Source organism: Pseudophryne corroboree, chromosome 11, assembly GCF_028390025.1.
Source record: "Pseudophryne corroboree isolate aPseCor3 chromosome 11, aPseCor3.hap2, whole genome shotgun sequence".
Classification (NCBI taxonomy): Eukaryota; Metazoa; Chordata; class Amphibia; order Anura; family Myobatrachidae; genus Pseudophryne; species Pseudophryne corroboree.
Window position 1 is genome coordinate 297,650,762 of NC_086454.1, and position 12,968 is coordinate 297,663,729.

Here is a 12,968-nt window from a genome sequence, read left to right on the forward strand (position 1 = left end):
AACCAAATATAATTATTCAGGGCAGGGATAGTAGGAGCAGCGGACGCCTTCCAATTTTTAGCGATTAAAGATTTAGCAGCCACAAAAATATGGGAAAACAATTTATTAAGGAGAGGGTCAAGGTCTGGAAATGGCCTAGCCAATAAAAATACCCACGGGTCCAGTGCAAGTCCTAAGCCAGAGAGGGATTTCAGTATGTCAAGCACTTTATTCCAGAACCGGGCTATATGCGGACAAGTCCACCATATATGGAAAAGAGTTCCCCGCTGACCACATCCTCGCCAACAAACAGGAGTAGCAGAAGGAAACAACCTAGACAATTTGTCCGGGGTGTAGTACCACCGATAATATAATTTATAGGATGTCTCCTTGAGTCGGGTAGAGAGAGAACTTTTAGCTATGCCCTCCCGTACCTCCTCCCAACAGGCATCGTCCGGTGGGGGACCCAGGTCCCTCTCCCGCTCATGGCGAGTCTGCGATCCCGAGGCAACTCCAACCAGCATAGTATAGATCAGCGAAATTAGCCCTCCCCCTATGGGTTTTTTAGTACATAGGGATTCAAACGAGGTAAGCTCCCGTAATACGTCAGCATGAGGCAAGGAGAGAAGGAAATGTCGGATCTGAAAGTATTCAAAAAAAAAAAGGAGGGGATAGAGAGGAAAACTTACGTTTGATATCGTCTATCGACATCCAGTGGTCCTGGAGAGAGAGATCATATACCACGTGAACCCCCGCACTAAACCAGGATGTGAAACGAGAAGATGTAACCCCATCAGGGAAGGCAGGGTTGTCCCAGAGAGGGGGAAGTGGGGGGAGGACAAATTATATTTCCTAAGAGATTTATGCCAGATAGAAAGATGGAATTTTAGAGAGGGAAAAGGGTTCATTAGAGTGAGCGGATACGGTTTGCCCAGACCCCACAGTGAAGACAGTGAGCGAAGCCCCAGAGAAAGGGCTGCCAGGTCGACCCAGGCAATAGAGCCTCGGGGCACAAAAGAAGCCACCATTTGACTCAAATGGCTAGCCAGATAATAAAATTTAACATTGGGGAATCCCCGACCCCCCCCCCCCCCCCCTCAGAACGAGGAAGCCGAAGTACAGGGAAAGCTATCCTTGGGGGTTTATCGTTCCAAACAAACTTTACAAATGAGGACTGGGCAACCCTAAGAACCCTCTCCGGAACCCTCACAGGCAAAGTTTGGAAAAGGTAGAGGAGTTGTGGCATTACTGTCATTTTGAGAGCAATAATCCTACCCAGCCAGGATATAATATGGGACCTCCATTTAGCCAGGTCCGATTTAATCTTAATAAGTAGTCGCGGGAAGTTTTCCGAGTATAGAGAGTTTTATAGTGGGAAGTAATATATACACCCAGATATTTAATCTTATTGGTCTGCCAGCGAAGATCATAGGAGGACTGCAGGGAGCGTTTAAGTTCTCCAGGGACATGTAATAACATGGCTTCGGATTTAATAAAATTGATTTTGTAGCCCGACAGGGAGCCATATTCCTCAATGATCTGATATAAGGCGGGGAGAGAAGACTGCGGCTGAGTTAAAGACAACAGTATATCATCCGCAAAAAGCGAAATCTTAAACTCCCGTGGGCCCGCCCTCACTCCCCGAATTCCGTCAGAGTTCCTAATCATCGCGGCCAGGGGTTCTATAACCATGGCAAACACTAAGGGAGAGAGAGGACACCCCTGTCTTGTGCCGTTAGATAATGGGAAGGGAGGGGATAATATTCCGTTAGTGAGAACTTTAGCTATGGGGGAGGAGTGGAGGGCAGAGACTCCTGTTAAAAATTCAGCCGATATCCCAAACGCCTGCAGAGTCTGGAACAGGAAAGGCCACGAAATGCGATCGAACGCCTTTTCGGCGTCGAGTGAGAGGATAATAGATGGAGAGTGTCTGCAGTCCAGCAAATGGATAAGATCAATTGCTCTCCTAGTGTTGTCCCTGGCCTGACGACCAGGGATAAATCCCACCTGGTCATAGTGTATCAAACTCGGAAGCACACCGTTGAGACGGGAAGCTAAGATTTTGGCATAGAGCTTAATGTCCAAATTCAATAGGGATATCGGCCGATAATTAGCACAGTCCCTAGGGTCCCTGCCCTCCTTGTGGATAACTATCACCCTGGCCTCCAGCATAGTGTTTGGGAACGAGGTGCCATGCAGGACTGCGTTAAACAAAACTCTAAGGTGGGGGATCAAAATGGAGCCAAATTTTTTGTAATATGAAGCCGAGAAGCCATCAGGGCCTAGGGCTTTAGAGGATTTAAAGTTCCTCAGGACGGCAGCAATCTCCTCGTCAGTTATATCCTTATTCAGCTCCAAGGAGTCGAGTTCAGACAGCCGAGGGAGATCGGCCCTACGCAAAAGTTCTGAAATTAAAACATCCGGGAGACCAGGACCCGAGGGGGCTGAGTCTAAGTTATAGAGTTTAGCATAACCGTCTCAAAACACCCTATTTATGGCATCCGGGTTATGCGTAACTTCGCCAGAGTCAGCAGTCACAGCCAAAATATTATTCCGTGACCGCTGTGCTCTGAGACGGGATGCCAAGAGTATCGGCTTTGTCTCCCTTCTCATAGAAGGACTGATTAAGCTTCCGGAGAGTCTTCGCCGTACGCTCTGACGGGGAGAGTGAGATCGCAGATCTCGCTTCCAGCAACGCCTCTAAGTTGGCAGGGGTAGGGGACAATTTATGTTGTCTCTCAAGGTTCTGGAGATTGGTAGATAGTGAAAGGAAACTAGCTTCCTGAGTCTTTTTGAACCGAGAGGCCTGGCTAATCAAATGGCCACGTAGGACAGCCTTATGAGCTTCCCATAAGGTAATAGGCGAAATCTCCGGGAGGTCATTAAGTAGAAAATAGTCCGTGAGACAACACTTAATCTGGTCAGTGACTTACGGACTATGCAACAAGGATTCATTCAACCTCCAAGAGGCGGGGGGGGGGGGGCAATGGACTGGAGATCGACAGATATCGGGCAATGGTCAGACCATATCATAGGATGTATACTAGTGGATTTTAATTTAGAGGATAGATCCGGGCTGAGTAGGATCATGTCTATCCTGGAATAGGACTTGTGGACAGGGGAATAAAAAGTATAGTCCCTAGTTAGGGGATCCGTCAACCTATATGAGTCAAAAAGTAGGTGAAGTTTCAAAAGTTCTGACAGCACAAGAGATGCCGAGGTCGAGCGTTTAGGGTTAGAAGATGAAGGAGAAGGGGAGGACCTATCCTATGAAACGTCAAGAACCTCATTAAAGTCTCCTGCTACTATAAGCTCACCCTTACAAAGTCTGGCTAGATGTGAATTCAAGCTTCTAAAGAAGGTGGCCTGGTTTTGGTTTCGGAGCATAGACATTAACAAGAGTACAAAGGATATTATTTAGCTTCCCAATAAGAATGAGCCATCTACCAGATTTATCCACATGACTGTCCAAAAACTCGAACGTAAGGTGGGCGGCTAACAAGATGGAGACCCCTCTCTTTTTATGTGTGGCATCACAGGCATGAAAGGTAAGGGGGTAGGATTTAGACTTTAAATCAGGATGAAGGGATTTCTTAAAGTGAGTTTCCTGTAAAAAAAAAAAACTATATCCCCTTTAGCCTGCTTAAGGGATCGAAAAAGCTTGGAGCGTTTGGTGGGGCTGTTCAAACCTTTAACATTATGTGAGTATATTCTAAGAGCCATGACAACCGAGATTTCGGAACGCTTCACCTCCTCCCTCCGGACTCCACATCTCCTCTGCAACCTGAAACAAAAATTTCAGAAACAGACATGGCAAACTGCATATATCCTTACACTCCTGAACAAGAAAAAAGAGATAGAGGGACAAGAGAGACAAGAGTTGAGAAAAGTAGGAAAGAAGGGAAGGTTGGAGACCAGAAAAATCACATCTGGTCTAACGTGCCGGTCAGGAATAGACAGAGAAAGGTCACTAAGTGACAACAACCGGACTATGGTATAACACCCTACAGAGGGGACGCGGCAGGGCCAGGTGCATCTTGGACGATGGACCCCAGCTATCATGCATCCCGAGTCCAGGGACCTATGTTACAGGGAGCTAAAATGGGACAAACTTCCTAAATACCACTACCAGAAAAGGTAGCCGGTAACACATAAGTAACTACCCAGGGCCTAAACGTAGATCACCTCAGGCGAGCTATAGAACCAACGAACTATAAAACGAAAAAAACGTCAGAACCAGTACAAAGAGGTTCAGTGCCCGTAAGGGGAGTCCCAGCCCACCATCTCCCCCAAATGTACGTATACAGAGGGAAGAACTGAAAGCCTACAGACATGAGTTAGATACTGGGGGGACAAAGCTGGTAGACGTGGTGGAAAAAGAGAAAGGTTACAGTTTCACTACATATACATGCGCAGAAACAACAAAGTACTAAGATTAAACAATAAGTCAACACATAAGGCTTCAACTAGGAGGGCCAACAGAGGCAGATTTCCGTGTAGAGGGCACTCTCGTCCAGTCCCTATTCAAGGACCGTCTGGGGGTGGCAATCAACTCTGTGGGAGATATTTCGGCCGTCCGCTGCGGAGTCTCAGACAGGGCCGGAGGAGGAGAGAGGCCCAAGGTGTGTAAGAGTCCTTTAGCTTCGGCCAGATCCCTAGCCGAGTGGAGGCGATTATGATGCCACACCAGAATGCGAAAGGGGAAGCCCCATCTATAACGGAAGCCATTGTCCCGAAGTGCTGAAGTAATGGGTCTGAACTCCTTTCTTTTAAGCAGGGTGGCGGGAGCAATATCCTGAAATATTTGGAGAGAGTGCCCCAAGAATTCCAGTTTGGAGAGCTTCCGGGCCTCTCTAAGAATGTCCTCCTTGGTCGTATAATAATGGCAACGAAGAATAACGTCCCTAAGTTGAGCCGAATCTTGGGAGCGAGGGCGGAGAGCCCTATGGGCCCGATCCAATAAAAGTTGGTCTTCTGGAAGTGAAGGCGAGAGGTGCACAAACAACTTCTTAAGGTAATCGTGCAGGGATGTCATATCGACGTCCTCCGGGACCCCTCTGACGCGAAGATTGTTACGTCGCGCCCTATTGTCTTGATCCTCTTGACGCTCCAGGATTACCTGCATCTCCTGTTTTAGGCCCTGAATTTCGTCACCCATGCCTTGTTGGAAGGTGACCACTTCATCCATTTCAGACTCTAAGTGGTCCGTTCTGTCTCCAAGGTCTGTAACGTCGGCCTTAAGAGAGGCAATCGCCGTGTGCATGGATTTCCTCGTCTCCTGAATCTCGCGGAAAAGCATATGTAGGTCTTTCCGAGTCAACGGGGAGTGATCTGAGTCTTCAGAATCCGAAATATCAGGTAGCGAGGGAGCTCCCGCGCCCGGTGACTTAGTATTCGAGTAAGCAAACTTTTTTAGGCTCTGGCCCAGGTCAGCTCCATGTTGCTTTTTGTTACCTCTGGGCATGGTGGGAAATATGGGTAGATTGACCTAATAAGATCACTGCATTACAGAACTAGAAAAGTCCCGGTAGTAGGAAAAATACGCTGCAGCGATTATGACATAAATAGCGGTGAGAGAAGGTCCCAGGACCCAGGGCACGTTTCCATTGATCACATTGTAGGAAAAATAGGTTCACTCAGGCAGCTGAAATCAAACAACAGAATCCGCCAGTAGATGGAGCTCCAGCTTCAGTTATCATAGGTGAAACAAGACCAGACAGCCAGGGCAAGGCAGAGACATAATAGGGGTTCCCCCAGTATTAGGGAAGCGATCTCTGGGGGGTCCCCCCCGATCTCCGTCTGATGTGAGTCAGCTTCCCGGGATGAGAGAGTGGGGGGACAGACACAGGTGGCCACAGAGCACAGAGATGTGCCAATTCACGCCTTCAAACTGATCCCCACTGCATATAACTACTATTCAATACCTGCAGGGGAACTTGAGGCAGGGCCCAGTGGGTGGTGGGTCCCGGCCACGGACCAGCCAGAAGCCAGGGCACCCCACCTCCCCCACCGTCTTCTGCATCCCTCAGCAGTTTTCCTGGCCCTGAACAAATATGGCCGCCGGCGTCCTAATGAGGCCAGGTTTATCCCCAGCGAGGTCCCAGATATGCTAGCTGCCTGGAGAACTGCGGCGCCGGGAGAGGAGGGCAGAGGAGAGCAAGCCCCGTCTGATGTAATGAGGCGGCTGAGCCGCTCGCATGCTCATGGAGACCCGCGGCTACTACACTCCGCGCGGCACTGGACGGGAACACTCACCCGGCCACGGAGCCCGCCGGTCAGCTTCGGAGGTCCCTCCAGCGCTCCTGAAAGCCGCAGTCAGGTTGCGAAAGGGAGCCGGGCATAAATGGAGGCTGCAGCCAGGGTGAGTCTTTGCGGGAAGCAATATGATGTCCGCGGCGGGGTCCACCCTGTCCGGGTCCCAGCTGAAATTTAGTCCCCGGCTTCAGACAGGCGCGCAGGCCCCAACCCGCAGGGAGGCAGGAGGCCCCCCCCCCCCCCGGCTCCGGGACCCGAAACACCAATTACAGGGGGGACCAGGGCAAGAGGCAGCAGGTGATGTGTATCAAATAACGGCTGAAACAAGGCTGTTTATGGCCGTTTTATAGACAGAGGCCTGGAGCTCCTCACAAACAACAGCCGTCCAGCTTGCCAGCCAGGCCACACCCCGTTGCTGAAATTTTTGTTGGCCTACCTGAGCGTGATTTGGTTTCCACAGAATACCTAATTTTCCACTTCTTAATTAGAGTTTGAACACTGCTGATTGGCATTCTCAATTGCTTGGATATCTTTTTTTCTCTGACGTCCTAGTGGATGCTGGGAACTCCGTAAGGACCATGGGGAATAGCGGCTCCGCAGGAGACTGGGCACAAAAGTAAAAGCTTTAGAACTACCTGGTGTGCACTGGCTCCTCCCCCTATGACCCTCCTCCAAGCCTCAGTTAGATTTTTGTGCCCGGCCGAGAAGGGTGCACACTAGGGGCTCTCCTGAGCTTCTTAGTGAAAGTTTTAGTTTAGGTTTTTTATTTTCAGTGAGACCTGCTGGCAACAGGCTCACTGCATCGAGGGACTAAGGGGAGAAGAAGCGAACTCACCTGCGTGCAGAGTGGATTGAGCTTCTTAGGCTACTGGACACCATTAGCTCCAGAGGGACCGAACACAGGCCCAGCCTCGGAGCTCGGTCCCAGAGCCGCGCCGCCGGCCCCCTTACAGAGCCAGAAGCAAGAAGAGGTCCGGAAAAATCGGCGGCAGAAGACATCAGTCTTCAACAAGGTAGCGCACAGCACTGCAGCTGTGCGCCATTGTTACTCAGGCACACTTCACACTCCGGTCACTGAGGGTGCAGGGCGCTAGGGGGGGGCGCCCTGAGCAGCAATGTAAAACACCTTGGCTGGCATAAATACACCACATATAACCCCCAGGGCTATATGGATGTATTTTAACCCCTGCCAGAACTCACCTAAAAAGCGGGAGAAAAGGCCGCCGAGAAGGGGGCGGAGCCTATCTCCTCAGCACACGGGCGCCATTTTCCATCACAGCTCCGCTGGAAGGACGTCTCCCTGACTCTCCCCTGCAGTCCTGCACTACAGAAAAGGGTAAAAAAGAGAGGGGGGCACTAATTTGGCGCAGTTTTGATACTAACAGCAGCTATAAAGGGAAAAGCACATTTTATAGTGGTATTCCTGTCTATATATAGCGCTCTGGTGTGTGCTGGCATACTCTCCCTCTGTCTCCCCAAAGGGCTAGTGGGGTCCTGTCCTCTATCAGAGCATTCCCTGTGTGTGTGCGGTGTGTCGGTACGATTGTGTCGACATGTTTGAGGAGGAAAATGAGATGGAGGCGGAGCAATTGCCTATTATACAGTTGTCACCCCCTAGGGAGTCGACACCTGAGTGGATGAGCTTATGGAAGGAATTGCGTGATAGTGTCAGCTCTTTACGAGAGAAAAAACTGCCTGTAGTTTTTCCTGTATCCGAGGAATTAAATGAAGTGTGTGATGAGGCGTGGGTTTCCCCCGATAAAAACCTGATAATTCCTAAAAGGTTATTGGCATCGTACCCTTTCCCGCCAGAGGATAGGGCACGTTGGGAAACACCCCCTAGGGTGGATAAAGCGCTCACACGCTTGTCTAAACAGGTAGCACTACCCTCTCCTGATACGGCCGCCCTAAAGGAACCTGCCGATAGAAAGCTGGAGAATATCCTAAAATGTATATACTCTCACACGGGTGTTATACTGCGACCAGCAATCGCCTCAGCCTGGATGTGCAGTGCGGGCCTGGCGTGGTCAGATTCCCTGACTGAAAATATTGATACCCTAGATAGGGACAGTATATTACTGACTATAGAGCATTTGAAGGATGCATTTCTATATATGCGTGATGCACAGAGGGATATTTGCCGACTGGCATCAAGAGTTAGCGCGCTGTCCATTTCTGCAAGAAGAGGTTTATGGACGCGGCAGTGGTCAGGCGATGCGGATTCTAAAAGGCACATGGAAGTATTGCCTTATAAGGGGGAGGAGTTATTTGGGGTAGGTCTATCAGACCTGGTAGCCACGGCAACTGCTGGAAAATCCACATTTTTACCCCAGGTAGCTTCTCAACCTAAGAAGACGCCGTATTATCAGGCGCAGTCCTTTCGGCCCCATAAGGGCAAGCGGGCAAAAGGCGCCTCATTTCTGCCCCGTGGCAGAGGGAGAGGGAAAAGGCTGCAACAAACAGCCAGTTCCCAGGAACAAAAGCCCTCTCCCGCCTCCGCAAAGTCCTCAGCATGACGCTGGGGCTTTACAAGCGGACTCAGGCACGGTGGGGGCCCGTCTCAAGAAGTTCAGTGCGCAGTGGGCCCACTCGCAAGTGGACCCCTGGATCCTTCAAGTGGTATCTCAGGGGTACAAATTGGAATTCGAGACGTCTCCCCCTCGCCGTTTTCTAAAGTCTGCTTTACCGACGTCTCCCTCAGACAGGGAGGCAGTATTGGAAGCCATTCACAAGCTGTATTCCCAGCAGGTGATGATCAAGGTACCCCTCCTACAACAGGGAAAGGGGTACTATTCCACACTATTTGTGGTACCGAAGCCGGACGGCTCGGTGAGACCAATTTTAAACCTAAAATCCTTGAACACTTACATACAAAGGTTCAAATTCAAGATGGAGTCACTCAGAACAGTGATTGCAAACCTGGAAGAAGGGGACTATATGGTGTCTCTGGACATCAAAGATGCTTACCTACATGTCCCAATTTACCCTTCTCACCAAGGGTACCTCAGGTTTGTGGTACAGAACTGTCACTATCAGTTTCAGACGCTGCCGTTTAGATTGTCCACGGCACCCCGGGTCTTTACCAAGGTAATGGCCGAAATGATGATACTCCTTCGAAGGAAGGGAGTTTTAGTTATCCCTTACTTGAACGATCTCCTGGGAACAGTTGGAAGTCGGGGTAGCACTATCTCAGATAGTGCTGCGCCAGCACGGTTGGATTCTCAATATTCCAAAATCACAGCTGATCCCGACGACACGACTTCTATTCCTAGGGATGATCCTGGACACAGTCCAGAAAAAGGTGTTTCTCCCGGAGGAGAAAGCCAGGGAGTTATCCGAACTAGTCAGAAATCTCCTAAAACCAGGCCAAGTCTCAGTGCATCAATGCACAAGTGTCCTGGGAAAGATGGTGGCTTCTTACGAAGCAATCCCATTCGGCAGATTCCACGCAAGAACCTTCCAGTGGGATCTGCTAGACAAATGGTCCGGGTCGCATCTTCAGATGCATCAGCGGATAATCTTGTCACCAAGGACAAGGGTGTCTCTCCTGTGGTGGTTGCAGAGTGCTCATCTTCTAGAGGGCCGCAGATTCAGCATTCAGGACTGGGTCCTGGTGACCACGGATGCCAGCCTGAGAGGCTGGGGAGCAGTCACACAGGGAAGAAATTTCCAGGGCTTGTGGTCAAGCCTGGAGACATTACTTCACATAAATATCCTGGAGCTAAGGGCCATCTACAATGCTCTAAGCCTAGCAAGACCTCTGCTTCAAGGTCAGCCGGTGCTGATCCAGTCAGACAACATCACGGCAGTCGCCCACGTAAACAGACAGGGCGGCACGAGAAGCAGGAGGGCAATGACAGAAGTTGCAAGGATTCTCCGCTGGGCGGAAAATCATGTGATAGCACTGTCAGCAGTGTTCATTCCGGGAGTGGACAACTGGGAAGCAGACTTCCTCAGCAGACACGACCTCCACCCGGGGGAGTGGGGACTTCACCCAGAAGTCTTCCACATGATTGTGAACCGTTGGGAAAAACCAAAGGTGGACATGATGGCGTCCCGCCTCAACAAAAAACTAGACCGGTATTGCGCCAGGTCAAGGGACCCTCAGGCAATAGCTGTGGACGCTCTGGTAACACCGTGGGTGTACCAGTCAGTGTATGTGTTCCCTCCTCTGCCTCTCATACCCAAGGTACTGAGAATCATAAGAAGGAGAGGAGTAAGGACTATACTCCTGGCTCCGGATTGGCCAAGAAGGACTTGGTACCCGGAACTTCAAGAGATGCTCACAGAGGACCCGTGGCCTCTACCTCTAAGAAAGGACCTGCTCCAGCAGGGACCCTGTCTGTTCCAAGACTTGCTGCGTTTGACGGCATGGCGGTTGAACGCCGGATCCTAAAGGAAAAAGGCATTCCGGATGAAGTCATCCCTACCCTGATCAAAGCCAGGAAGGATGTAACCGTACAGCATTATCACCGTATTTGGCGTAAATATGTTGCGTGGTGCGAGGCCAGGAAGGCCCCTACAGAGGAATTTCAACTGGGTCGTTTCCTGCATTTCCTGCAAACAGGACTGTCTATGGGCCTAAAATTAGGGTCCATTAAGGTTCAAATTTCGGCCCTGTCGATTTTCTTCCAGAAAGAACTGGCTTCAGTTCCTGAAGTTCAGACGTTTGTCAAGGGGGTACTGCATATACAGCCTCCTTTTGTGCCTCCAGTGGCACCTTGGGATCTCAATGTAGTTTTGGGGTTCCTAAAATCACATTGGTTTGAACCACTCTCCACTGTAGACTTAAAATATCTCACTTGGAAAGTGGTAATGCTGTTAGCCCTGGCTTCAGCCAGGCGTGTCTCAGAATTGGCGGCTTTATCCTATAAAAGCCCTTACCTAATTTTTCATACGGACAGGGCAGAATTGAGGACTCGTCCTCAATTTCTCCCTAAGGTGGTTTCAGCGTTTCACTTGAACCAGCCTATTGTGGTACCTGCGGCTACTAGGGACTTGGAGGACTCCAAGTTGCTGGACGTAGTCAGGGCCCTGAAAATATATGTTTCCAGGACGGCTGGAGTCAGGAAATCTGACTCGCTCTTTATCCTGTATGCACCCAACAAGCTGGGTGCTCCTGCTTCTAAGCAAACTATTGCTCGTTGGATTTGTAGTACAATTCAGCTTGCACATTCTGTGGCAGGCCTGCCACAGCCAAAATCTGTAAAAGCCCATTTCACAAGGAAGGTGGGCTCATCTTGGGCGGCTGCCCGAGGGGTCTCGGCTTTACAACTTTGCCGAGCAGCTACCTGGTCAGGGGCAAACACGTTTGCTAAATTCTACAAATTTGATACCCTGGCTGAGGAGGACCTTGAGTTCTCTCATTCGGTGCTGCAGAGTCATCCGCACTCTCCCGCCCGTTTGGGAGCTTTGGTATAATCCCCATGGTCCTTACGGAGTTCCCAGCATCCACTAGGACGTCAGAGAAAATAAGAATTTACTTACCGATAATTCTATTTCTCGTAGTCCGTAGTGGATGCTGGGCGCCCATCCCAAGTGCGGATTGTCTGCAATACTTGTACATAGTTATTGTTACAAAAATCGGGTTATTATTGTTGTGAGCCATCTTTTCAGAGGCTCCTCTGTTATCATGCTGTTAACTGGGTTCAGATCACAGGTTGTACGGTGTGATTGGTGTGGCTGGTATGAGTCTTACCCGGGATTCATAATCCTTCCTTATTGTGTACGCTCGTCCGGGCACAGTATCCTAACTGAGGCTTGGAGGAGGGTCATAGTGGGAGGAGCCAGTGCACACCAGGTAGTCCTAAAGCTTTTACTTTTGTGCCCAGTCTCCTGCGGAGCCGCTATTCCCCATGGTCCTTACGGAGTTCCCAGCATCCACTACGGACTACGAGAAATAGAATTATCGGTAAGTAAATTCTTATTATATCCCTTTCCTGTTTTATACAGTTAAATTACCTTTTCCTGCAAATCCTTTGACAATTCTTTTGCTTTCCCCATGACTCAGTATCCAGACATGTCAGTGCAGCACTGGATGAAAGATGCAAGGGTCTTTCAGGAGTCCAGAAACTCACTGACCTTTTATACACACACACACACACACACACACACACACACACACACACACACACTGATTACAAGCAAACAGATCACAGGTGAGGATGGTTACCTTTAGTAGCCATTCAAACCCATTTGTGTCAACTTGTGTGCATGTTATCAGGCCAAAATCTCCAGGGTATGTAAACTTTTGATCAGGGTCATTTGGGTAGTTTCTGTTGTCGTTAGGATTTAAAAAGAGTAAACACAGTTGTTTGACAATAAATGGCATCACCCAACCACTAACCATGAGTGAAAGAAAAGTTTGTGAGTTGTCATTCATATTTGACAAATGGCCAGAAAATCACAAATTTTGCTAGGGTATGTAAACTTATGAGCACAACTGTATATAATGTTTATAGCTCTTTAATACGACATTGAATTGCAATTGATGAGAACGTCTGCTAATTGTTTATTATTGATTATGTGATTGGTTCATAAATGCAGGGTTGCTTAGGGTTTTCTGCAATTGGTTCACTGAGGAGCATTCATGAGAACGGTTGTGCTAAAAAATGTCATGGCGGCCAATTAGACGTTAGCTTTTATTTTCTGTACTGTGCTAGAGAGACTGCGGTTGCTATGGATTACACCGCCCCCTTTTGCTGAGCACTGATTTTCCTAAATGTCCCGCATTG

At 49.4% G+C, this 12,968-nt stretch overlaps 1 protein-coding gene across 1 annotated transcript in view; it reads left to right on the forward strand.

Annotated features, from left to right (window-relative positions):
- The window catches only part of CHMP1A (charged multivesicular body protein 1A), a 65,784-nt gene that overhangs the window by 18,805 nt on the left and 34,011 nt on the right, over positions 1-12,968 (forward strand). The window lies entirely within an intron of this gene.